Genomic DNA, 24,738 nt, shown 5'->3' on the forward strand with positions numbered 1-24,738 from the left:
TCCCATCTCTTGAAGAATTTCCCATAGTTTGCTGTGATCCAAACAGTCAAAGGCTTTGGCATAGTCAATAAAGCAGAAATAAATGTTTTTCTATAATTCTCTTGCTTTTTCTTTGATCCAACAGATGTTGCAATTTGATCTCTGGTTCCTCTGTCTTCTCTAAATCCAGCTTGAATATGTGGAAGTTCTCAGTTCACATACTGTTGTAGTCTAGCTTGGAGAATTTTCAGCATTACTTTGCTAGCATGTGAAATAAGTGCATTATGCAGTAGTTTGAACATTCCTTGGCATTGCCTTTCTTTGGGATTGGAATGAAAACTGACCTTTTCCGTTCCTGTGGCCACTGCTGGGTTTTCCAAATTTGCTGACATATCAATTATTTTACCTAATTTAATAATTATATAATTCTTTTTCTTGAAAATTCTGATGTCTCTGAACACGCCAAGAGTGTCTGTCAGCACTGGGCTCACACTCCACGTGGCTGGAGCCGAGTTGTAACTGCCTTGTGGAGGAGGGGCTTGGGAACCTGCCTTCTCCCTGTGTCCCCCTCTCCCCTGCTCCCCAGTTCCCTGCCCACTCAGTCCCATCATCTGTGTATCCCCTGGAAGCATTTGACCTTGAAAACTGCTGTTACTTTTCTATCTGTAGAGAGGGAATATACTTGTGTAATGAATAAATATTTATACCATGAGTTTTTCCTCAGATTTTAAGAAAATTTTAATTTTTTTTTTGTTCTATGCTACATGTAAACATTGGTTGCAGATGGTTGATTCATTATATTACTCTTCAGTCAGTGTTAACCAGACTTACGTTAGAGTAGGCTGGATACTTCTCAAAATAAGCAAATTCACAAAGTTTACTCTGAAGGAATTGATATGATAGGGAAGAATTTTCTATGCATTATATATGTTCATTGAATGGAGAGAATGAGGAATTCAATAATAAGCTGAAAAAGCCCTTTATGCAGTATACAATTAAGGGTATAAAACATGATTTCTGCCTTTGGGAGTCTTATTTAAGCGAGGAGACACAAATAAAGTAGTTAAGTTGTGGTGTAAAGCAGTATTGTTCAGAAGAACGGGCTCAGATGGTCCGAGTTGCTGGGAAGTGGGCCAGTCTGTGTGGCTGCAGTGTTTTGGGAAGGCCCTCCAGCCTCGGTCCAGAATAACATGAGAAGATGGAGAAGAGGGAACACAGGGCTTCGGGGGGAGGCGTAGAGCATATGTTGGAGCCAGTTCTTGGCATCGGGAGTATCTTCATTTCTGTGGAGGATGGGAGGGAGGCCCGGAATGCGCCGGAAAGTTGAACTGGAGTCTTGACGGGCACACATTTGGGTAGGCAGGAAGAGCAGAATGTCTCTACACCGACTGGTCTCAACACATGGAGTTATTTCTTGTGTTAAAAATGAACATTTTATGTACAGCACAAAATATCTGCATGCCTTAAAGAGCTGGGTTTCATCAGTGTAAGCAGTGGGGAGCCACTGAACATTTTTCTCTGAATGGAGGCGTAATAAGAAAGCTTCAAGAAGCTGAATTCAGAGGCAGAAGTTTGAGAAGAGCCGAGCGGCAGGAAGACCCAGGAGATCAGGCTTCAGAGTAGGGTGAATGCGGAAGCAGAGGGATGGGCAGGGGGGTGCTGCGTTTGAAAGCAGGGTTGATGGAATATAGACATCGAAGCCGATTTTGGAAACACATTGGTGCGTGGGCTCTGTTAGTGAAGAGGGGTAGGATTCCACCTTAGATAAGAGTGTGAGGCGCTGGTGTGGTGAAATCTTGGGAAAAGTCAGGGACAGAATACAGAACTTTGCTTTATGGATGCCTGTGTGCAACACTTGTGTTTTATATGTGACCCTCTATGACCTGCTTTTAGTTCGAGGTCTGAAACAGTATTTGAAAGCTGAAGACCAAAAACTTTTTAAAAGGTTAGATAAAAAATTTCTCTACAGAGAGAGAGAGGCGGTGACTTGCAGCCCAAGCTGCACGTTAGAATAACCTGGGGCGTTCTAGAAACTCTGAGCAGACAGCTCATATGGTCTGGGATGTGGCCGAGAGAGTCTTCTTAAGTAGTTTCTAAATGAGCAGAAAGGGTTGAGAACTACTGCATTTACATGAAAGAAATGACTTGATGATGAATGGGAAATAGAATTTCAGTAACTATTTTGAGGTTTTTTTTTTTTTTTTAAATAACGATTATATGTGAGGATGATGCGTGGTTTCTTCCTCTATGCCACCAGTTTTTCAGCAAGAGGGAAAAAAAAAGATGTAAATTCTCTTGTGAGAGATTTAGTTGCATATTGGGAGGAATTTCCATCCAGCCATTAGGTTTACTGGGCACTTCAGGAGGGAGCCTGGGCGATGAGGAGCCGACTGTGCATGTGGGCAGAACACCAACAGGTACATGTGGTCAGTGGAGAAACAAGGAGCCTGACGTTCAGGGAGAAGACAGGCGTCTTGGGACCCCACTCACCCAGGATCTAAATACAGCACGTGATTGTCTTCATCTATGAAAGTGACCACATCTTCTGCACACGTTCATCTATGATCTCACCTGACAAGTTATTCTTGGAAATTTGTGTTTGCTCCTGCAGCCTTCTTAGAAGTTTAATCCAGTCTTGTTGGCCCCAAACTCGGTCACTGTTTTCTACTTGAAATGCTCAGCAAAGTCTTTTAAATATATCCCCAATAACTGGATAATTGTATGTTCCAAGGAGAATGGGTGAAAATTACTCCCGGGGTTAATTATTTGCAAGCAAGTTAGGACTGAGAGCTTCCTGTCCCTTCCAGGAAGGCTTTCCTGTTGTCAGTATCAGTGTTGTATTTTAGTTCGGTTCAGTCACTCAGTCGTGTCCGACTCTTTGTGACCCCATGAACCACAGCACGCCAGGCCTCCCTGTCCATCACCAACTCCTGGAGTCCACCCAACCCATGTCCATTTAGTCAGTGATGCCATCCAACCATCTCATCCTCTGTCGTCCCCTTCTCCTGCCTTCAATCTTCCCCAGCATCAGGGTCTTTTCCAATGAGTCAACTCTTTGCATCAGGTGGCCAAAGTATTGGAGTTTCAGCTTCAACATCAGTCCTTCCAGTGAACATCCAGGACTGATTTCCTTTAGGATGGACTGGTTGGATCTCCTTGCAGTCCAAGGGACTCTCAAGAGTCTTCTCCAGCACCACAGTTCAAAAGCATCAATTCTTTGGAGCTCAGCTTTCTTTATAGTCCAACTTTCACATCCATACATGACCACTGGAAAAACCATAGCCTTGACTAGATGGACCTTTGTTGACAAAGTAATGTCTCTCCTTTTTAATATGCTGTCTAGGTTGGTCATAACTTTTCTTCCAAGGAGTAAGAATCTTTTAATTTCATGGCTGCAATCATCTGCAATGATTTTGGACCCCCCAAAAATAGTCAGCCACTGTTTCCACTGTTTCTCCATCTATTTGCCATGAAGTGATGGGACTGGATGCCATGATCTTAGTTTTCTGAACGTTGAGCTTTAAGCCAACTGTTTCACTCTCCTCTTTCACTTTCATCAAGAGGCTCTTTAGTTCTTGTTCACGTTTTGCCGTAAGGGTGGTGTAATCTGCATATCTGAGATTATTGCTATTTCTCCCGGCAATCTTGATTCCAGCTTGTGCTTCCTCCAGCCCAGCGTTTCTCATGATGTACTCTGCATATAAGTTAAATAAGCAGGGTGACAATATACAGCCTTGACGTATTCCTTTTCCTATTTGGAACCATTTACCAATCATAAATTGGCCCCAGAGGTTAATGTTATTTGCCCATTATTAGTTCAAGGTAATCCCAGCCACCAACAGGGAAGACTTCAGAATTAAAACAAGTAGAAACAGGATGAACTGTCTGTTTGCGTATCTCTCCTCCTTTCATTTCGAGGAAAACCTAAAAGTTTCTCTCTTGTGACTGAGAACTGAATATAACTTCCAGGTTATGCACACCGTGCTCATCATTACACTTTTCACTTTTCTTTAGCAAGTTTCTTAACTTCTCCTGTGGACATTTTGAAGATGTCACCCCCAGAGTCTTTAGGCCTCTCTAGCGCAAGGCTACAGATGGCATCACATTGATGTTTGGACTCGGACGTTGACAGCTCGATACCCGTCGCTGGGTCCCGTCCAGGCTCTGTGCTCTTGTGAAGTGTCCCTTCTCCTCTAGTCCTCCTGCGGACCCCTCGGAGCTGCCTCTCCAGGGCTGCGAGGTGCTGGTCGCCCTCACCTGCCCCGTGACTCGCCGGTGCGCGCGGTGCCCCTCTGCGTCTGTCCAGGACGCTGCTGCCAGCGTTTCTCTGGATCTGGCAGTGCTCCTGCTAGGGGGGTGGCTTGTGGCCCTGGGTGGGGCTGACTGTGATGACCCTTGGCCTCTCCCAGGCTGCTCCTGACAGCTGGACCTCCCCTCGTGATGCTGTCCATCACAGCTCGTTGCATCTGCCGTCTCACCTCACCGCCTGTGCTAAAGGAGTTCTGCAGAACTGGAGCTTCTCAGAGTTCTCACCGCCCCACGATCAGGTCCCGGGCATCCAGTGTCTGCTGTAATCTGTCGGGAGAATTTCCCTCTGACTCTTAGGCCCAGTACTGTGTTCTGTCTCAGGAGAGTGGGTCGTCGTCTCCCACTTTCCCTTTATTTTACCACAAATTGTCCATACGTGTCTGAATCTGAGACCCAGGGTTTGATGACAGGTGTCCATATTAGTAATATAATAAGATCTGAGTTCTTAGATGATTTAGGATCCAAGTTCCTTCCCTTGGGGTTCACTTTGTGTTGTCAGGCTTGGGGTAACTGGCTCTATTATTTGGTGGTCTTTCAGTTTACGCTCAGGGCAGCAGCCAGGTGACCCTGTTCAGCGTGCCGGGACGCGGCTCAAACTCCGTGTGTGCCTTTTCTGGAGTGCAGGCCTGGCTCCTCGGGATGGCTGCTGAGAGCCTCCTGTTCTGCTTGCTCCTCCGCCTCTTTCCAGCCTCATCTGGCCGCCTTGTTTTCGTTAACACTGTGTTTCAGAGATGTGTTTTTTTTCTCATATGAACAAATATGTTTCTCAAGGCTGTAATCTTTTTCAAGGTGATATAACATTTCATAGAATAATAATGCTACAACCATTTCCACACTAATGGGCTTATACATAATTTCCAGGACTTCATTAGTCGCAAACAGTGATTCAATATATATAGTTGTGTATATATAGCAGGGGTACAAGAAATACACTCTTTCTTGCATTTCATACTTTTCTTTTGGAGAATTAACTTTTTCTCCCCGTGATGCTGCTGCAGTCTTTATAAGTTCCTTACCAAGTGTCCCTATTTGGTAAATATCTCTTTAGACAGTTTATCTGCTTTACCCACATTCCTCTTTATGCAGCTCTCAAAGGACAAACATACTTTTTCAAAAGTTTCAAATGTATCATTCTGCTGTCTTCTGGATTCCATTGCTGTCTTTGAAAAGTCTGCCGTAGGTGTAATTACTATATATTATGGATACTTTTGTGTGGCTCAGCCAGTAAAGAATCTGCCTGCAATGCTGGAGACCTTGGTTCAATCCCTGGGTTGGGAAGGTCCGCTGGAGAAGGGAAAGGCTACCTACTCCAGTATTCTGGCATACTTTTATTACACGTAAAATAAATAGATATTTAGAGATTTAGTTACCTCTTTTCCTCTAGGGTGCTTTTAAATATGAGTGGTCCTTTTGTACTCTGTAGTTTCATTACTACAAATATGTCTTTCTTGAGATGTTGTTTTGGTTTGTTGTGATTTGTAATTCTGAGGATTTACATCGTTCACTGCTTTTGGAGAACCCAGTCACTATTTCTTTTAACACTATCTCCATCCTTCTCTTGTTTTATACACCCCAGTCTCTTAGATCTGACTTTTAGAGCTTGAAATAGACTTATATGATCATTCTAGTCTCCGTTTTTCTTAACCTTTTTTATATTTCTCACTTTGGGGGATTTCTCTCTACCTCATTTTGTTTAATATCATTTTATGTCTGATTCATCTCACTATTTTTCTCTTCAGTTGTATATGATCTGTTTACCTCATCTATTGAACTTATAATTTCATGTTACATGTTTTTCATTAATGGCTTCCCAAGAGACTCAATGGTAAAGAATACGCCTGCCAGTGCAGGAGACATAAGAGACACAGGTCTGATCCCTGGGTAGGGAAGACCCCCTGCAGGAGGAAATGGCAGCCCGCTCCAGTATTCTTTTCTGGAAAATCTCACGGACACAGGAGCTTGGCTACAGTCCATGAGGTCACAGAGAGTCAGACACGAATGAGTATGCACACACAGACACACACACATTTTTCAGTCCTTAAAAGTTTTGATTGTTTTCAAAATTTGCCTTTTTTAATGAAAGAATTAGTTTGCTCATGGTTTGAATTATTTTATTCTCTGTTTAAAAAAATCCTTATTTATGTATGTTGTTTCAGATAATTTTAGTATCTTAAGCTGTCTAGGGGGAGGTTTTCTAATTCTGTCTTTCGTTTCTAAGGGCTTTCTTCCCAGGTGGTGCTAGTGGTGCAGAACCTGCCTGCCAAGTGTAGGAGACGTGAGAAACCTCGTCAGGGATCGAGGTTCGATCCCTGGGCTGGGAAGATCCCCTGGAGGAGGGCATGACAACCCACTCCAGTATTCTTGCCTTGAGAATCCCACGGACAAAGGAGCCTCGTGGGCTACAGTCCGTGTGGTCGCAAAGAGTCAGACACGAGTGACTTAGCGCACACACATAGTAAATTCAAATTGCAAACCCATCTTTGGCAGGATGTGGGTTGAGTGTTTCTCCTTCTAGAGTGCAGACGTGCTTGCCTCTGTGCTGTTTCTGGGGTGCGTGAGGATGCCCTGTTCCTGCGATCACAGACTCTTATCCTTAGACTCTGGCAGTACAGAGATAGTTAAGGAGTTACTGCATGTACAGTAAGTCTCAGTGAATTCATGTATTTGAGCCTTAAATTAACATTTCTTTCGCACTTAGTTTGATTCCAACTTGAAAGTATTTTGAAAAAAACCTGAGATGCATGGTTTTATTTGGTTCTTTAATATTTTGCTTTATAGTTGTATTTTTCATTTTAAAATTAATTTTTAAATGTTTTTATAGTTATGCTTAATAAAACCTCACACAGATTTTCAGTGTAGTGAACTCTGAGTCATTTTAATTGTTACTATGTTTTATTCATTGACTGGGGCTTATTCCCGAATGGCCCAAACTGTGTTATATACAAGAATGCTGGAAAAGCTTTTGACTTAGTTTGCTCTTGTGCTGGAAATTGTTTCTTGGTGTACTGTGAAAATTATTTTAAATGTTATAAATAAAACTGCTTTATGAGGTTCAATTAGTTTTACATTTCTGAGTGTCCATGTTAACACTGTTTCTTAAAAATATGTTTTTAGTTCAAAGAGTTAAAACATAAACATGTGAATATAAACGTCTTTGTGCTTAATCATGTACTTGTCAAAAGAATGTATGAAGAGCAGCAGTCTCGAGATGCTCGTCTGAGGGCTAACCTAAAGCCTGTGCTCCTGTCTGCTCCTCTCTTTAAGGGGATTATAATAAAAGCTGTCGCTTTAGGACATGACGGACATCTTGGCTGACTGAAAGGTATTTCAGATTTCATATGAAAGATCATCCTTCTATAAGCAATCTATTAACTTTCTCCCTGTGTTCTGATAAAAAACTTTTGTGTTGGCTCTTAATGATTGGTATCTGAAAAACGTCAAAACATTGATTCTCAGCTGTAAGTTCCTTGTCATAGATTAATCAGGATTGAACATCTGTGGTACAGCATTTCTGTCCTTTTTTTTTTTCTTTCCTGTTGTTGATTTTTAAAAACTCCTGAAGGGCCCTCAGGACAGATGGCCCTCACTGTTGATCGTTCGATTACCATGATCACCCACAGCTTCAGAGGAGTGCGAAGAAAAGAAATTGCTTTCTTTGTCAAGGTGTTTTCAATTCAATTCTCACCCATTAGCCCTGTTTGGTTAAGTTTGGAATTACTTTATCAGGTGATTGATGAGGGTTTTCATTTTATTATAATAGGTCTTGTTTAAAAGGACTAGGAGTAGCAAAATGATATATTTAAGCTGCTATGGATTTTATTTTCTTAACGTTTTTTGAAGTTCTGTTTTCATTACTTTAGCTAGAATTTGCTTATATATGAGCAGAAAGAGCTTCCTTGCTTTGAGTTGTGATGCTAATTTTAGATCATTCTGGGAAGAAACATTCATAAAGGCTAGAATTCTTCATTAAATTGCTTCTAAGGTTTGAGTTTCAGAAGCAAATCATTTCATAGTAGTAGCTGTTTAGTTATCCAGATGATTCTTCAGGGTGAAGATAATCAGAACAGGATTATTATTACGTTTAAATGTTTCTACACTGTTTCTTATATACATTTTTAAGAGGTTCAGCAAACTGACAAATTTCCAGAATTGTGTGGTTTTAATTTTCAATATGGATATTATGTAAAGCAATAAGTAGAAGTATGATCTTTGCTATTTTCGTAACTGGTTGTGAAATAAGACGTCTTGGAATAATTCATTTTCTTCACGTTTTTGTATATGTAAGTCAAACTCAAAGTGAGTAAGTGAAGAATTATTTCAGTTCTAGGATGAGAAGATACTGATTTGACTCTGTTGGTAATTAATGGTCTATTTTAGGTTTCTTCACATAAATTTTTCCAAATATTGTTCAGAGAAAGTCTGTAGGGTTTAGGTCATTATTTTACAAAAATGTTTTAATATTTAGTGTGCTAAAAATACTTATTTTCCTGTAGATAATAAGGAAAAATTCTAAACTTGTGAATATTCCTTGAACTACTGCCCTCTTAGTGAACAATAAAATTTAAAGATCAATGAAGTAGAATATATGGGGCTTTTTGTAGGATGCTTTTATATGCCACAGAGAATTTTAGAAAGGATGTGTGTTTGAAACAAGGATATCTGGATTCTGGTTTTGACTTCAGTAGGTACTAGATCCAAACTTCAGACAATACAACCTCCTAAGTCATGGTAAAAAAGAGTAATGTTCTCTCTTATTTAGAAAACTATGATTCTATCCATATATAATGATGTTTTTTTTGAAAATTTCCAAAGGAAAAATAACAGAGGCCTTAAATTATTTTTTACCTTTACAGATATTGACATTTATAAGAAAGCACAGAAAAATAATAATTTCTCATAGACCTGTTAGGTGGTAAGGTACAAAAAGACGTATCTTGTTTTTTTTTTTTTTAAGGGGTATGTCTGTTTATTTCCTTTTGGCTGTGCTCATTCCTGTTTGCCAGCTGTCTCTAGCTGCAGCGAGCATGGTCCACCCTTTAGATGGTGTGTGCAGGCTTCTCATCGTGGTGGCCTCTCATTGCGGAGCACAGGCTCTAGGACTCACGGGCTTCAGTAGTTCATATTTGTGGTGGATTGGCTTAGTTGCCCCATGGCATGTGGAATCTTCCCGGACCAGGGACTGAACCCATTTCCCCTGCACTGGCAGGCAGATTCTTAACTGTTGGACCACCAGGGAAGTCCCAAGAGTTTTATCTTAAAAAAAAAAAAATTAATTGAAGTCTAGTTGACTTACAGTGTTGTGTTAATTTCTGTCTGCTGTGCAGCAGAGTGATTCAGTCATGCATATATATGTATTCTTTTCCATTGTGGTTTATCACGGGGTATCGAGTATAGTTCCCTGTGCTATGCAGTTGGGCCTTGTTGTTTACCTGCCTTACGTATGCTAGTTTACATCTGCCAGTCCCAAACTCCCAGTCCCTCCGTCCCGATCCTCCCTCCTCCTTGGCACCCGTAACTCTGTTCTCTGTGTCTGTGAGTCTGTTTCATAGATCAGTTCATTTGTGTCATATTTTAGACTCCACATGTTAGCGATATCATATGGTGTTTGTCTCTGTCCGACTTATTTCACTTAGTATGATAACCTCTTGTTTAGTTAGTAAGTTGTGTCTGGCTCTGCACCCCCACGGATGGTAGCCCACCAGGCTGCTCTGCTCATGGGATTTTCCAGGCAGGAGTACTGGAGTAGGTTCCCATTTCCTCCTACAGGATGGCCCTGGGTCCGTCCATGTTGATACAGATGGTATTATTTCATTCAAAAAAGATTTATACCTTATTTAGATATGGATGATTGTATATGGCATACAGAGATAGAGAAAGTGATGGACAGTATATCTTTATGTAGCCATAATTACTCACCTGTGTTCCTTTAAATCAAACAGTCCCAACATCATAAAACACTTAATTTTGGAATAAAATTATTTCCGTTCTTGTATAGAACCAGAACTACCAATTTGATAGTAACTGTTCACGTTGAAATATTTTAAAAGCATCTTGGTAACATTTTTCTTGTCAAAATTACTTCCCGCTCTCACTGTCCGGGTTGTTTCTTCCTAGCCCTCTGAAAATACACCCGTTGCCAGATAAAATGTGTATGTAATAAAGATAATTCTGAATTATTGATTGCCTCATTTAAAAGAATATTTTCACTCAACAAATGTGAAGTTCTGTAACATGTGGTTGATAACGCTCCTCGGTGTGAGGGATGCACTGTCTGTGCTCTTGGTTCTCAAAGTGTGGTCCTCAGATGAGCAGCAGCGGCATCTCCGGGGGACTTGTTAGAAACGCAGCTCTCAGACCCACCCTCGACCTCCTGACTCAGAAGTTCTGTGACTGGCACGCAAGGGTTTGTGTTTTAACAAGCCCTCTAGGCGTTTTTGTTGCACACTGAAGTTTAGAAACTACTTAGCCGGGCTTTTAAGAAGATGCTGGTATTTTAAATGAACATCTATGTGTTAACTTTAATTTGTACAAATACCTGACTGTGTATGCTTTCTTAAGATGCTGTGTGAAGTTAACAGTTTTTTCAGCAATGAGTTTGGTTCTACTTTTACTGTTGCTGGTAGTCCTATTGGACTGCATAATGTTATGTAGTCTATGATACTGTATTTTTTTGGTGGATTGTTAGAGATTTTCATTAATATCTTGTTGGCATGAGTGATATATGTCTATTAGTGCCATAAATCTCTATTTTTCTGGGATGCAGGCTAGTGGTTTTCTGCACCTCTGGCTTCACTAGGGTCATCTGTGGCCCTCAATGAGGGAGTGAGTTGCTTTTGAAATACTTTCTTTCGGGTTTTAAATTGTAGTAACTAATGACTTTGCAAGCTATTTTGACAGATGTAGTGAAAACTATCATTTTAGGGGTGTGACATCAGCAAGATGATGGAGCAGATCTTAGCCTCCATCCCCTCCCCCCAGCAACATATAAATAATTAGACAGCTCTTCACAAACAGAAACAGCTCTGAGAGCTCTGGATGCCACTTAAGAACTTGAGCAACACAGTGAAATAGAATTGAGAGTAACCACAGTGGGAGAAGGAAGAGCAGCTTCATTTTGCCTGTAGCATCCCATCCCCTAGGCCAGCCTTGCTAGGTACCCAGCAGGAACTCTGCAGCGAGGAGTTCCGCTTGGAGGGAAAGAGCAGTGGGGTGAGTGACCAGATTCCCCAGTCTTCTGGAGCACCGTACATACGTCCTGCTTCCATTTCAGCCACCCAGAGTCCGGCAAAAGCCTAGACTTACAGAGACAGCTAGCTACTTGGTGGCTCAGATGATAAAGAGTCCGCCTGCAGTGCAGGAGACCCGGATTCGATGCCTGGATCGGGAAGATCCCCGGGAGAAGGAAATGGCAGTCCACTCCAATATTCTTGCCTGGAAAATCCCATGGATGGAGGAGCCTGGCGGGCTACAGTCCACAGGTCGCAAAGAGTCAGACACGACTGAGCGACTTGACTCACAGAGAGACTCACACAGACAGCTAGGAACAAGGAAGGAGGGTTGACCACCTGTAGTTGCCATGTGGCAGGAGCAGCTGCAGTTCCCCATGACCTGCTCTGCAGGTGACCCCAGCTGGTCCGGAACCCCTGCAGATTTCACTGGCTTCCACCCTGCAGATATTTGTGTTTGCTGACACCAGCCACCTGAGTCCCTCCCGTCTTGCCAGCTCCTCTCCTCCCAGCTTCCCCTGCTGGAGCTTGGGGCCCGCAGGGGCAGCCAGCCCAGGGCTCTGCAGCTATGCAAGGGCAGGCCGCCAGCCTGACCCCATGGCTGAGCCCCCGCTGCTCTGTGAGGGCCCAGGGCTGGCTCCTCCAGCTGTGCACGCGCACGTCCCGATCTGATGCCTGTCGCCGCCCCCACTGCTCCGCCTGCCCCCGAGGGAAGACTGCAGTCATGAGGGGGCACACCGACAGGGCCCCCTCGGGTTGCTGTGGGCCTGGCTCAGGGGGTCCCCTGACCCCCTGGGCTGACTGCCGCTGGCCCCTCCAGCCCTGCACCTGTGTGGGAGGTGGGACCCTGATTACCAGCCTTCATCACCCTCTGCTCATGACATAGGCCAGTAGCCGAGAGCATCCCACGGCCCTGGGCACTGCTGCTGCTCATCTGGCTTCTAGCCGCTGGACCTGGAGGCAGGGTTGAGGACCCTCACAGCCCGTGGCAGCCTCAGTGGATCCCCTGCAGTACCTCCCAAGGACCACGTGATCGTAGGTGCCGTTGACCCTAGTGGCCTGAGCCGAGGAGCCACCCCATCTCCTGCACCTCTGGGCACGGACTCACAGCGCCCTGCAGCACGCCTCCACCCGCGGTGAAAGTCTCCCTTACGGAAGTCGGTCTGTAATGTCTGGAGGGAATGGCTGCTGTCCCAGTGTCCAGACTCCAGTGATCGGCTACAGGGATTGGGAAGACTCGGGGGCGTGACTCCACGAGAGGAGTGCAGTGGGCCTCCAGCAGCTGACCACCGGGAAATAGTTCCAGGGGATCACCTGGCCAAGAGTTCATAATGATTGTCCTGACAATGCTTAGGGAGCTATAAGAGAACACAGGAAAACAATTCAGTTATATCAGGAAAACAGCACAAGAACAAAATGAAGTACAACCGCGATAGAAAAGAAAAACTAAAATTGTGGAGCTGAAGAACACAGTGACTGAACTGAAGAGTTTAATAGAGAGCTTTGACAGTAGGTTAGACCAAGCCGAGCAGTCTGTGAGCGTGAAGATAGATCATTTGAAATTAACCACTTAGAGGAGCAAAAAGGAAATTGAAAAAGAATGATGGAAGCCTGTGGGTCTTATGAGAAATCATTAAGGCAACTTGTCCTGTGCCACTGGAGTCCAAGCAGGAGAAGAGAGGGAAAGGGGAATAGGAAACATATTTAGAGAGAGAATGGCTAAGAACTTTCCTAACCTGGGGAGAGAGTTGGGCATCCCGTTCTTGAGGTTAATAGGTCACCCAAACATTTCAATCCGAGGTGGTCTTCTCTAAGACACGTTATAATAAAATGGTCTGAAATCAAAGAGTTTTAAAAAGAGCAAGAAAATAATATTCTTCTCATGAAAGTACTATTAAAGCTTTCAGCAGAGACCTTGTAGGCTAGGAGAGGATGGAATGATATATTCAAAGTGCTGAAACAGGCCACCAGCCAAGAATGCAGTTGACCCTTGAACAAGTACCCTTGAACAGCAGGCCTTGAACAAGTTAGAGGGACTCACCTCCCACCACCATGCGGTAGTAAGTATGCATATAACTCTGCAGTTGGCGCTCCATATCTGCAGTTCTACAGACTGTGTTACTCTGGTATGTGTTTATTGAAAAATCCACATATAAATGGATCTGCACTGTGCAAACCTGTATTGTTCAAGGGTCAGCTATACTAAACCCAGAAAAGTTGTCCTTCAGAAATAAGTGAGATAAAGACTTTCCCAAACAAATAAAAGCTGAGGTGGTTCATCAGTGCTATGTCTGCCTTACAAGAAATGTTGAAAGGACTTTGTCAGCCTAAAATGAAAGGATGCTAACTATGAAAACATATGGAAAGAAACAGCACACTGGCAAAGGCAAGTAAATACACAGTCAAATTCAGAATGCTCTGATACTGTAATGTGGTGTCATGTTAAGGGCTTAACTCTAGTATAAAAGGTGAAGAACAAAAGAATTACAAATAGCTATAGCAACAATAATATTTAGATACACAGTATAAAAATGTAAAGTGTGACATCAAAAACATCAAAAGTGTGTGGGAGAAATAGGGTAGAGTTTTTATATCTGATCAAAGTTAAGTTGTGATGAGTTCAAAATAACTGCTGTATCTCTAGGATTTTCCAAGTAAACCTCAGGGTAACCACAAAGCAAAAACCTGTAGTAGATACACGCAAGATAAAGAAAGGGCATCATAGTATGCCGCTGTGGAAAACAGTGAGCTCGCAAAGGCCGGCAGCATGAGAGAGACCACAGAGCAGACGACGAGCCAGTGTTCTCTTCATTGTTTAGGCCTTCTGCTGGAGGGTGCGTGGGCACTTGGGACTTGCACAGTCTCTTGATGAGTTGACCTTCTTGTTATTACATGATGACCTTGTCCTGTTACAGTTTTTGACTTAGTCTGAGTTGACCAATATATATGCGTGTGTGTGTACACACACACATGCACGCACGCACACCCCTCTTCTCTCTCTTGGTTTTCACTTGTTGGCATGGAATATCTTTTTCCATTGGTTCATGTTGAGCCTATGTATGTTTATTGAGTTGAAGTGAGTATCATGTAGGCAGCATTAGTTGGGTCTTGTTTTCTTATCTGTTTAGTGACGATGTGCCTTTTCATTGGCTAATTTAATCTATTGGTGAATTTAGTCTGTTTGCATTTAAAGTAGAAGGCATACAGTGACTGAGTAGATAAGAAAATAAGACCCAACTATATGCTGCCTACAAGATACTTTTATTAAGTCACATGGACCTAACAGACATATAACATTCTAACAGCAGCAGAATATACATTTTTCTCCAGTATACCTGGAACATTCTCCAGAATAGACCATATGTTATATCATAGTATAAGTCTCAGCAAATTTTAAAGATTGATGGTACCTTTACCAACCACAGTGGTTTGAAACTGTGAATCAGTAACAACAGGAAAAGTGGAAAATTCACAAATATGCAGAAATTAACACACTTCTGAACAACCATTGGGTCAGAGATTAAATCAAAAGGGAAATTAGAAAATATTGAAACAAATGAAAATGGAAATAAGAAAACTGTTGGGATGCAGCAAAAGTGATGCCAAGAGGACAGTTTATGGCAATAAATGCCTACCTTAAGAAAAAAAGGCCTTGAACAACCTGACTTTATACTTCAAGGAACTAGAAAAAGAACAAAGAAAGCCCCAAATCACTTGCGCTTCAAAATCACCACAGACAGTGAGTGCAGCCATGAAATCAGAAGATGATTGCTTCTTGTCAGGAAAGTGATGACAAACCTAGACAGTGTGTTGAAAAGCAGAGACAGTACTCTGCTGACAAAGGTCTGTATGATCAAGGCTATGGGCTTCCCAGCGGTCACGTACAGTTGTGAGAGCTGGACCGTAAAGAAGGCAGAACGCCAAAGAATTGATACCTTAGAACTGTGGTGCTGGAAATGATTCCTGAAAGTCCCTTGGACAGCAAGGAGATCAAACCAGTCAACCTTAGGGGAGATCAACCCTGAATATTCTCTGGAAGGACTGATGCTGAAGCTGAAGCTCCAGTATTTTGGTCATTGGATGCGAACAGATAACTCATTGGAAGAGTCCCTGATTCTGGGAGGGACTGAGGGCAGAAGGAGAAGAGGGTGTCAGGGGATGAAATGGCTTGACAGCATCACCAGTGCAGTGGACATGAACTTGGGCATATGGTGAGGGACAGGGAATCTTGGCGTGCTGCAGTCCATGGGGCCATAAAGAGTCAAACACAGCTGAGCGACTGAACAACAAAAGCCTAAAGTTAGCAGAAGGAGATGACAAAGGTTAGAGCAGAAATATATGAAATAGACAACAGAAAAACAGTAGAAAAGGTAAAACATAATAATCTTATCTTTTGGAAAGGTAAACTTAAAATCATGAAGAAATAGAAAATCTGAGCAGACCAATAATAGGTAAGGAGGTTGAATTAGTAATCAAAAACCTTCCAACAAAGAAAACCAAAGATCAGAATACTTCATGGGTGAATTCTGCTGAACATTTGAAGGAGAAACTCATGCCAGTTTTTATTACATTCTCCCAAAAAATTGGGAGGGAACACTCCCAAACTAATTTTTATAAGATCAGTATTACTTTGCTACTAAAGCCAGATGAGAATACTAAATAAAAGAAACCTACAAGCCGGTATTGCTGATGAATGTAGGTACAGATGAAACTGGACTTTTATCTTTCAGCAGTCACAAAAGTTACCTTGAAATGGCTTAAAGCCTTAAACATAAAATGTGAAATTATAAAAATCCTAGAAGAAAATATAAATGATAAGTTTATTGACATCAGTCTTGGCAATAATTTTTTTTTGGATATGACAGCAAAAGCAACAGCAACCAAAGCAAATAGCAAGTAGGACGATATCAAACGAAAAGGCTGTGCACAGCAGACAAGCAAGAAATTGTAAAGGCGGCCAGTGGAATGGGATAAAATGTTTGCAAACCACATACCTAAGGACTTAATACCCCAGATATTAGCAACTCATCCAATAGCAACAAACCAAATAATCGAGTTAAAAAATGGGCAGAGGACTTGAACAGACATTTTTCCAAAGAAAAGATAACAGCCAACCAGTACATGGAAAGGTTCTCAACATAAAATTATGGAAATGCAAATCAAAACCTTAATGAGATATTATCTCAGACCTGTGAAAACGGCTGTTACAAAGACAAGAGAGGACGAATGCTGTCAAGGATGTAGAGGAGAGGAAACCCTGACTCACTGCTGGCTGGAACGTAGAGAGGTAGCCACTGCGGAAAACAGTCCGGAGGTTCCTCAAAAATTAAAAATAGAACTACCATGTGGTCCAGCAGTCCCACTTCTGCGTGTTTATCTAGTGAAGATGAAATCACTGTCTTGCAGAGATACCTGCACCCTCATGCTCATCGCCATATTACTCTCAATACTCGAGGTATGGAAACAGGGACCTCCCCCGGTGGCCCAGTGGGGAGGAATCCGCCTGCCAGCGCAGGGCGCACGGCCAGGGAGGCTCCTGCAGGCCCGGGCAGCCCAGCCCACGGCCAGGGAGGCTCCTGCAGGCCCGGGCAGCCCAGCCCACGGCCAGAGCTGCGAGCCCTTGGGCGCTCGAGCCCGAGCTGGGCAACAGGGGAGGCCACTGCGCGAGGAGCCCGCTCCCTGCAAGCAGAGAGGAGCGCTGCTCCTGGAGAAAGTTGCGCCTGCCGCAACTGGAGGAAGCCCGGGTGCTGTGTTCGCACGTGCTGACCCAGCACGGCCAAACATAAGGAAGTAAAATCAGAAAGAAAAGATACGGAAGCAGCCTAAGTGTCCATCCTCGGTTAAAGGGAATGTGGTGTAATACGTGTCCAGTGGAGGAGCATTCTGCCCTGGAAAGATGGAAGGCTGCCTTGCCATTTGCAGCAGCAGAGGTGAACCTTGAGGACATGTTACTCGGTGAATTAAGCTAGTGAGAAAGAGTAGTGTTATGAGCTCACTCACACGTGACGTCTGGGAACCCTGGACTCGAGGGGCCCGGGGGAGGCACAGCTCCTGAGCCCTTGCGGCCTGCAGCCCGAGCTCTGCAACAAGAGAAGCCGCTGCGGAGAGCCCCGGTGGCTGCCAGGGGCTGGGCCGTGGCGGGAGATGGCGGCCCAAGGGCAGAGCTCTGGTTACGAGATGAGTAAGCTCCAGGGGGCCGATGAGCAGCATGGTGACAGTCGCTCACACACACTAGACTGGGTCTGTGAAAGTTGCCATGAGACTAGGGCTTTGACGTTCCCGCCATGACAACGGCAACAAAAACAGCACGTGCGTAACTGTGTGAGGTGAAGGATCCGTGAGCTAACGCTGACTGTGGTAAAGATTTCACAGTATATATAATGCTTCTCTGATCATCTCATGGTACGCCGTACGCTGACAGAGTGTTGTAGGTCAGTTATATTTCAGCAAAGCTGGGAGAATGGTCGTTTTAATCGTAGTTATCTAATTCCACGCTTTTCTGTCCCTCCCCCCTTCCCCCCCACGCATAGTAGTGTTTGTGAAAAAAGGATACTAGATTGGCCAAAAGATTCGTTTAGGGTTTCCAGAAGATGTTATGGAAATATCTGAATGAACTTTTTTGGCCAACCCAGTATATGGCACAATCGGATAAACAGGTAAGGCTGTTGTTTCAGATAATCCCAGAGAGACAGGGGAGGAGCGGAAGGCAGGAGGAGAGGGAAATTGATTCTTTTATTTTTCAATACCTCCTGCCTCTGATCACAGACAGAAAGTGTTGTTATTTATAGGTATGAGGCCAGGACTTAAGCCTCCTAATTTTGTGATTAATCATCCCATTTATTTTATTTGTCACTCCTATATTCTTCAGATGTATGCAGTAGATTTTCTACTGTGATTGCACTTTTAAAATGCATTTAGCATGACTCTATATAACATTTAGTGCTCGTGAATTTTACAGAGAAAAATAAAACCACTTCCCTTTTTTATTAGCTTTCGATCAGCAGTCCTCTTCTTAACCACTCTTCTGTTCGGGGTCTCTCTGTATCACACATGCCTCAGGAGCCTCAGCTCTGAGCACATCTGCCAGTTTATCTCTTGCACCTCGGCCCTTGGGTGGTGACGGGGAAGTACCACGTTGTTGCCCTTACACACTAGGCTGGACGCCCAGCAAACCGTGTACCCAGCTGTGCCCGGAGCAGTTACTTCGCACCTCTCCTCAAGGCTCCAACAGCTTCCCCTCTTTGCGGAGAGCCTCGTTCCTGCTACCCACAGAAAACAATCAGCAATTTTTCACTCAAAAGCTCGTAACTTTGTACGCCAGATTCTAAAGTCTCCTTGGACTCAGATCTCCTCTGCTCTTCTCCTTTCCCTCACAGTGGGAAACGTTCTCAGCTTCTGTCCGGGCCCATCTTGGTCAGGATTCCCTCTTGCTGCCTCTTCAGGGACCTTTTGTCTTTTCTGAGCCTCTGCTGGTTTCCCGATGATCCCCACGCTCACTTAAGCATGTTCGGGTCTGCGCCAGGGTAAAGGAAGCCACATCCGACCAACCTGTCTGGCTTCATCTCCGTCCTTCTGTCTTCACTTTCTTCTCCCCCGTACCGTCCCTTCGTTAATCTGCCTGCATCCGCGGCGCCTCCCTTCCCTCGTATTCCGTCTTTTTCTTGGTCTGCCCTCCCCTTCCCGTCCTGCCGTCGGAGCCCATTTTACTGTGTGGCTTATGCTTTACGCAAGGTTTGCCATTTTTTAGGCATCATCTTGCCCAGTTTTCTGCCGTGTTTATTTGAGCACTCTCTGGGTATACTCTCTTCCCTTGACTTTCATAAACACACGCTAACAGTGTTCTCCAAACACTGCTGCTGCTCCTCCTCCCTTGGTTTAGTTGCTTGCTCTCATACTTGAGTGGTTTAGTCACTCAGTCGAGTCTGACTCTTGTGACCCCAGGGACTGTAGCACGCCAGGCTCCTCTGTCCCTGCGATTCTCCAGGCAAGAATACTGGAGCGGTTGCCATTTCCATCTTCAGAGGCTCTTCCCGACCTGGGAGTCGAATCTGAGTCACCTGCATTGCGTGCGGATTCTTTACTGCTGAGCTTAGTCGGGCCACTGTCCTTCCGGCTTCATCCCTTGACAGTCTCTCTCCTACTTTACATTCCAGATTATTACTTTTTTTCTTTCAGTTCCAAATATTTTCTTCTTTCTTTTAACCTTGAAGACTTGGTGCATGTTGTTCCTCTGTTCTGGAATGTTCTCTGCCCACTTTATAGGCCACGTCAGCCTTTGCTTGTCTAACTCAAGTGTTAGTTTGCATGTGCATTTCTCTCCTGAGTAGTTTAGTGACTTGCTAAATTAGCATGGGTTTCCTCGTGCTGCCTGTCCCGTGGAATCCTGTAGGTTTATTTTATTGTGCTGTAGGTTTAGGCAAGACCATGCTTGACCAGTCACGTCCGACTCTTTGCGGCCCCATGGACTGTGGCCCGCCAGGCTCCTGTCTGTCTATGGAATTCTCCAGGCAAGAATACTGGAGCGGGTTACTGTTTCCTCCTCCAGGAGATCTTCCCAACCCAGGGACTGAACCCGTGCCTCCTGCCTCTCATGCATTGCCGGCGGATTCTCTACCGCACTGGGCCATCAGGGAATCCCAGGTGCCCTCCTTTTCAACATGTTGTAGAGACCAGTTTTGTTTAGCTCACCGTTATATCTCCATAGGTGGGGAATTTTCCGTAACGATTCCTGCTCACTTATACTCAAGAGACATCGCCATTCTTTTGTTAGGAACATTTTTTGAAATGATCAAACCAGTGGATTTTCAAGTTCAAGCATTTCTGCAGGATACGTTGTTGGCCCAAAACCCTGGGCAGCTCTGTGATGTCTTCTCCATGCATGCTGTAGGGCCTTGGAGGGCAGGGGTTTCTCCTGTTTCTTTAGCATTGCATAGATCTTTGAATAAAGTAAATCAAACTTAAGTTAAATGGGACAGAGAAATGTATTGATTAAGGAAATTATTTAAAGTAGCTGCTCCTTAGATCTCAACTAAAGACTATCTAGTCTCTGATATCAACTAACCTTATAATTAAGACACATTTCTCATTGTTTTGGCTTCAGTTTCCTCATGGTGTTCTGACTTTACTGTGTAGATGAATAAATACTGAAGGTGTAATCAAGCAAAACACTAATATAATATATTTTGCCTATTCAAAAGTATATAGTCTCTGAACCATGGTTTATAAATGCACAGTTTTAAAATATTCATCTATGAATTCCACAGAATTAAGTAAATGTTACTCATTTGTACAAATCGACATTCCTTCTGCATTAAAAAAAATAGTGTATTCAAATCACAATATTTTAAGTTATTTTAATTTTGGTTTTTAGTTTCAGGCCAGAAAATGTGAAAGGTCTGGTTGTAAAGGAAAATTTTACTGCATTTTTCTCACTTTGCATTAGAAAAAGCCTCAGTCTTCAAGAGTTTGGAATGCTTGCAGTGGTGATGCACAAATAACATAGTAAACACTCTTCTTCCAAATTTACCGATTTAATAAAAATTTGTATATTTTTCTTACTACACTGTAACATTCTTTTATTAAAATAAGAGATGAATTATGTTTGTGTAAAAACCAAGTTATGTGTTCTTCCTTTGGTGTTTACTTGGCTTCCGGATCGTTGGTGGAACAGTTTCTTTTTAAATTAAGTTGCAGAGTCTCCTCTGAGTGGCGGGCGGACCCTGGAAAGAAGACAGACACAGAGTGTCCCAGGCGTCACGGGCAGCGCTGGACCTGCCAGCCGTTCCCATCCGCTCACCCGTAAAATCAGCATAAGAGGGACCTAACTTTGCCAGATCAGATCTCGTATCTGGAAAGTAATCCTCAGGGAACAGAAAATTTCAGTCTCTGCACATCCACTTGCAACTTGGGTTATTACTGCCCGCACAGCTCCTTTGTCTCTGTCTCTGCAGCACTTGTGAGGCGTTGCTGCCAAGATGCGTCAGGTGCAGCGTAGCCAACCACACAGGCAGAAACTAAGTGAACCCACTCCAGAGACCCAGGCATGTGGCTAGAGTACCTTTTTGGGTTCTGAAGTATAATGCTTACTGACTGAAGAGAAAAGAAATAGGCTATTTCCCACTACGTGACTAAACCGATGGATGCTTTTCTCATGTATTCGCTTGTTTGTCTTCTGTGAAAGAACAGACAGGACAGAGTTAAGCAACATAGTGAGTAAGGGATGAAGAAAAGAGACAGACTAAAACATAATTAGGTAAAAGCCACAGATAACAGGGTGGACAGTCAGGGCTGATCAACAAGATGAATGTCCTGGTTTGAAGATTTAATCTTAAATCTCAAGATTGCAAGCAATCTGTCAAATGGTACTGGTTGTTGTGTAGTCACTAAGTCGTGTCCGACTCTTTGCGACCCCGTGGACTGCAGCACGCCAGGCCTCTGTGTCCATCACCAACTCCCGGAGCTTGCTCAAACTCATGTCCATCCAACCATCTCATCCTCTGTGGTCCCCTTCTCCTCCTGCCTTCAGTCTTTCCCAGCATCAGGGTCTTTTCCAGTGAGTCAGTTCTTCACATCAGGTGGTCAAAGTATTGGAGCTTTAGCTTCAGCATCAGTGCTTCCAGTGAATAGTCAGGACTGATCTCCTTTAGGATGGACTGGTTGGATCTCCTTGCAGTCCAAGGGACTGTCAAGAGTCTTCTTCAACACCACAGTTCAAAAGCAACAATTCTTCGGTGCTCAGCTTTCTTCACAGTCCAACTCTCACACCCATACATGACCACTGGAAAAATCGTAGCTTTGATTAGATGGACCTTTGTCGGCAAAGTAGTATCTCTGCTTTTTAATATGCTCTCTAGGTTGGTCATAGCTTTTCTTCCAGGAAGCAAGTGTCTTTTAATTTCATGGCTGCAGTCACCATCTGCAGTGATTTTGGAACCCAGGAAAATAAAGTCTTTCACTGTTTCCATTGTTTTACCATCTATTTGCCATGAAGTGATGGGACCAGATGCCATGATCTTAGTTTTCTGAATGTCGAGGTTTAAGCCAACTTTTTCACTCTCCTCAAGAGGCTCTTCTTCCTCACTTTCTGCCATAAGGGTGGTGTCATCTGCATATCTGAGGTTACTGATATTTCTCCCGGCAATCTTGATTCCAGCTTGTGCTTCATTTCCCCTTTTATTTGCCATGAAATGATGGGACTGGATGGTATGATCTTAGTTTTTTGAATGTTGAGTTTTAAGCCAGCTTTTTCACTCTTCTCTTTCGCCCTCATCAAATGGTAACTAGAAATAGAAGGGATATTGAAAATACTCACATTGAAACTCTCTAACTCTGTTATTTATAAGAAGGGGCTATTCTACATTTCTGCATGATGACTTTTTAATAGGGGCATCAGCTATTGTGTTAATTTATCAAGATAATAACTTTAATGTTTCATGAAGAATCCATCATACACTTTTTTATGAGATTCAAATCCTAATAGTTTTGATAAAACAGCCACATAAACACACACACATGTACATACGCTTGCACATATAAATGTTTTCCAGAATAATTTCCACAGGACATTAACATCTAAGTATTTTTAGGTGATCTCTACATGTCATGGGCTTCCCAGGTGGTGCTAGTGGTAAAGAACCTGCCTGCCAAAGCAGGAAATCTAAGAGATGCAGCTTTGATCCCTCTGTCAGCAAGATCCCCTGGAGAAGGAAATGGCAACTGACTCCAGTGTTCTTGCTTGGAGAATTTCATGGACTGAAGAGCCTGGCAAGCTACAGTCCATGGGGTTGCAAAGTGTCAGACACAACTGAGCAACTGACACTAACATGTCATAATCTGAGCAACTAACACTAATGTGTTGTAATCATTTAAAAAAGTATACATTTTGTTTTACATGAAGGCGTAATCATTTAATATTAGCTCCATAAATTTGTAATGAATCATTCTTGCATAAGGTTTTTAAGTGATTTTTATGTTAACCTATGTAGTAATTTTTTATTCCTTAATAAATAAAAAGGTTAATTGTAGAAAGCAGGCTTTTTTTAAGTTCAAATATTTGAGAAAAATCTTTTGATGTTAATAAGTAATACAGCAAAGGAAGCCAGCTCATGCTGAAAATGTTGCCCGGTATCTATTGAGTTTTGGAATTAAAAACTCAAAATTATGCATCATTGGACTGTATTTTTTGAAAAGCAATGTAGTATAGTGGAAAATTGGATTGAACTGTAACTTTTCAGTGACTGGGTACATCAAGTGATATCTTTGATCCAGTAAGCCTTTTACCTGGAGTGGAATTCAAATCCTGTGTATTGGTGGTTGCTATTTACATTCGGCTTTCAAAGGGTTTTTCAGAAGTAGTATTATCCATTGTACTTTTAAGTACATTTGCAGCAGTCAGAAGTATGTTTTTGACAGAATTAAAAAATATGTAACCAAAATATTTATTAATGATAATTAAAGTGACTTTATTATACAAAGTAGAAGAGAAATATTGTGAAGAAATAATAAAAATGAAAAACCAGTGGGAATATTTATAAAAAGTTGATTTTTATATATGAATAACTGAATATAATAGAAAATCTCTCTAAAATGTCTCAAAATGTCAATTGTATTTTAAATAAGCTTGATGACTTATACCTACCAACTTATCTATTATTTTAAAAACTAACTTATAGAGTTGCAAATACAAGTTTTCAAAAGTGAAACTTGGTATAAAACAAACATTATTACAGTGTTTATACATTTTTATTGAGATTTTATTTTATTTATTTTACTTTATTTTTCATTTTTTAAAAATTGAATTATAGTTGATATACCGGAGAAGAAGCCTGGAGGGCTATAATCTGTGGTGTTGCAAAGAGTTGGACGCAACTGAGCAATTAACACACACACACAATATAGTTGATATGCAGTAAATTTAAGTTATTGGTGCTCAGCATAGTGAGTCACAATTTTTAAAGGTTACATTCCGTTTATAGTTACTACAGAACACCTGGCAATATTCCCTGTGTTGTATGGTGTATCCTTGTAGCTTATTTATTTTGTATATAATAGTTTGTGTCTCTTAATACCACATGTCTATCTTGCCCTCCCCTTTGCCTCTCCCACTGGTAACCACTCATTTGTTCTGTGCATCTGTGAGTCTGTTTCTTTTTTGTTGCATTCATTAGTTTCATTTTTTAGAGTCCAAGTAACAGTGGTATCATACAGTATTTGTCTTTCTCTGTCT

The 24,738-nt window shown here is 42.6% G+C and overlaps 1 protein-coding gene across 4 annotated transcripts in view; it reads left to right on the plus strand.

Moving 5' to 3' along the window:
* DENND1B (DENN domain containing 1B) overlaps window positions 1-24,738 on the plus strand; it is a 285,090-nt gene that overhangs the window by 60,442 nt on the left and 199,910 nt on the right. The gene's annotated exons all lie outside the window — the stretch shown is intronic.

This window comes from Cervus canadensis, chromosome 13 (assembly GCF_019320065.1).
Source record: "Cervus canadensis isolate Bull #8, Minnesota chromosome 13, ASM1932006v1, whole genome shotgun sequence".
Classification (NCBI taxonomy): Eukaryota; Metazoa; Chordata; class Mammalia; order Artiodactyla; family Cervidae; genus Cervus; species Cervus canadensis.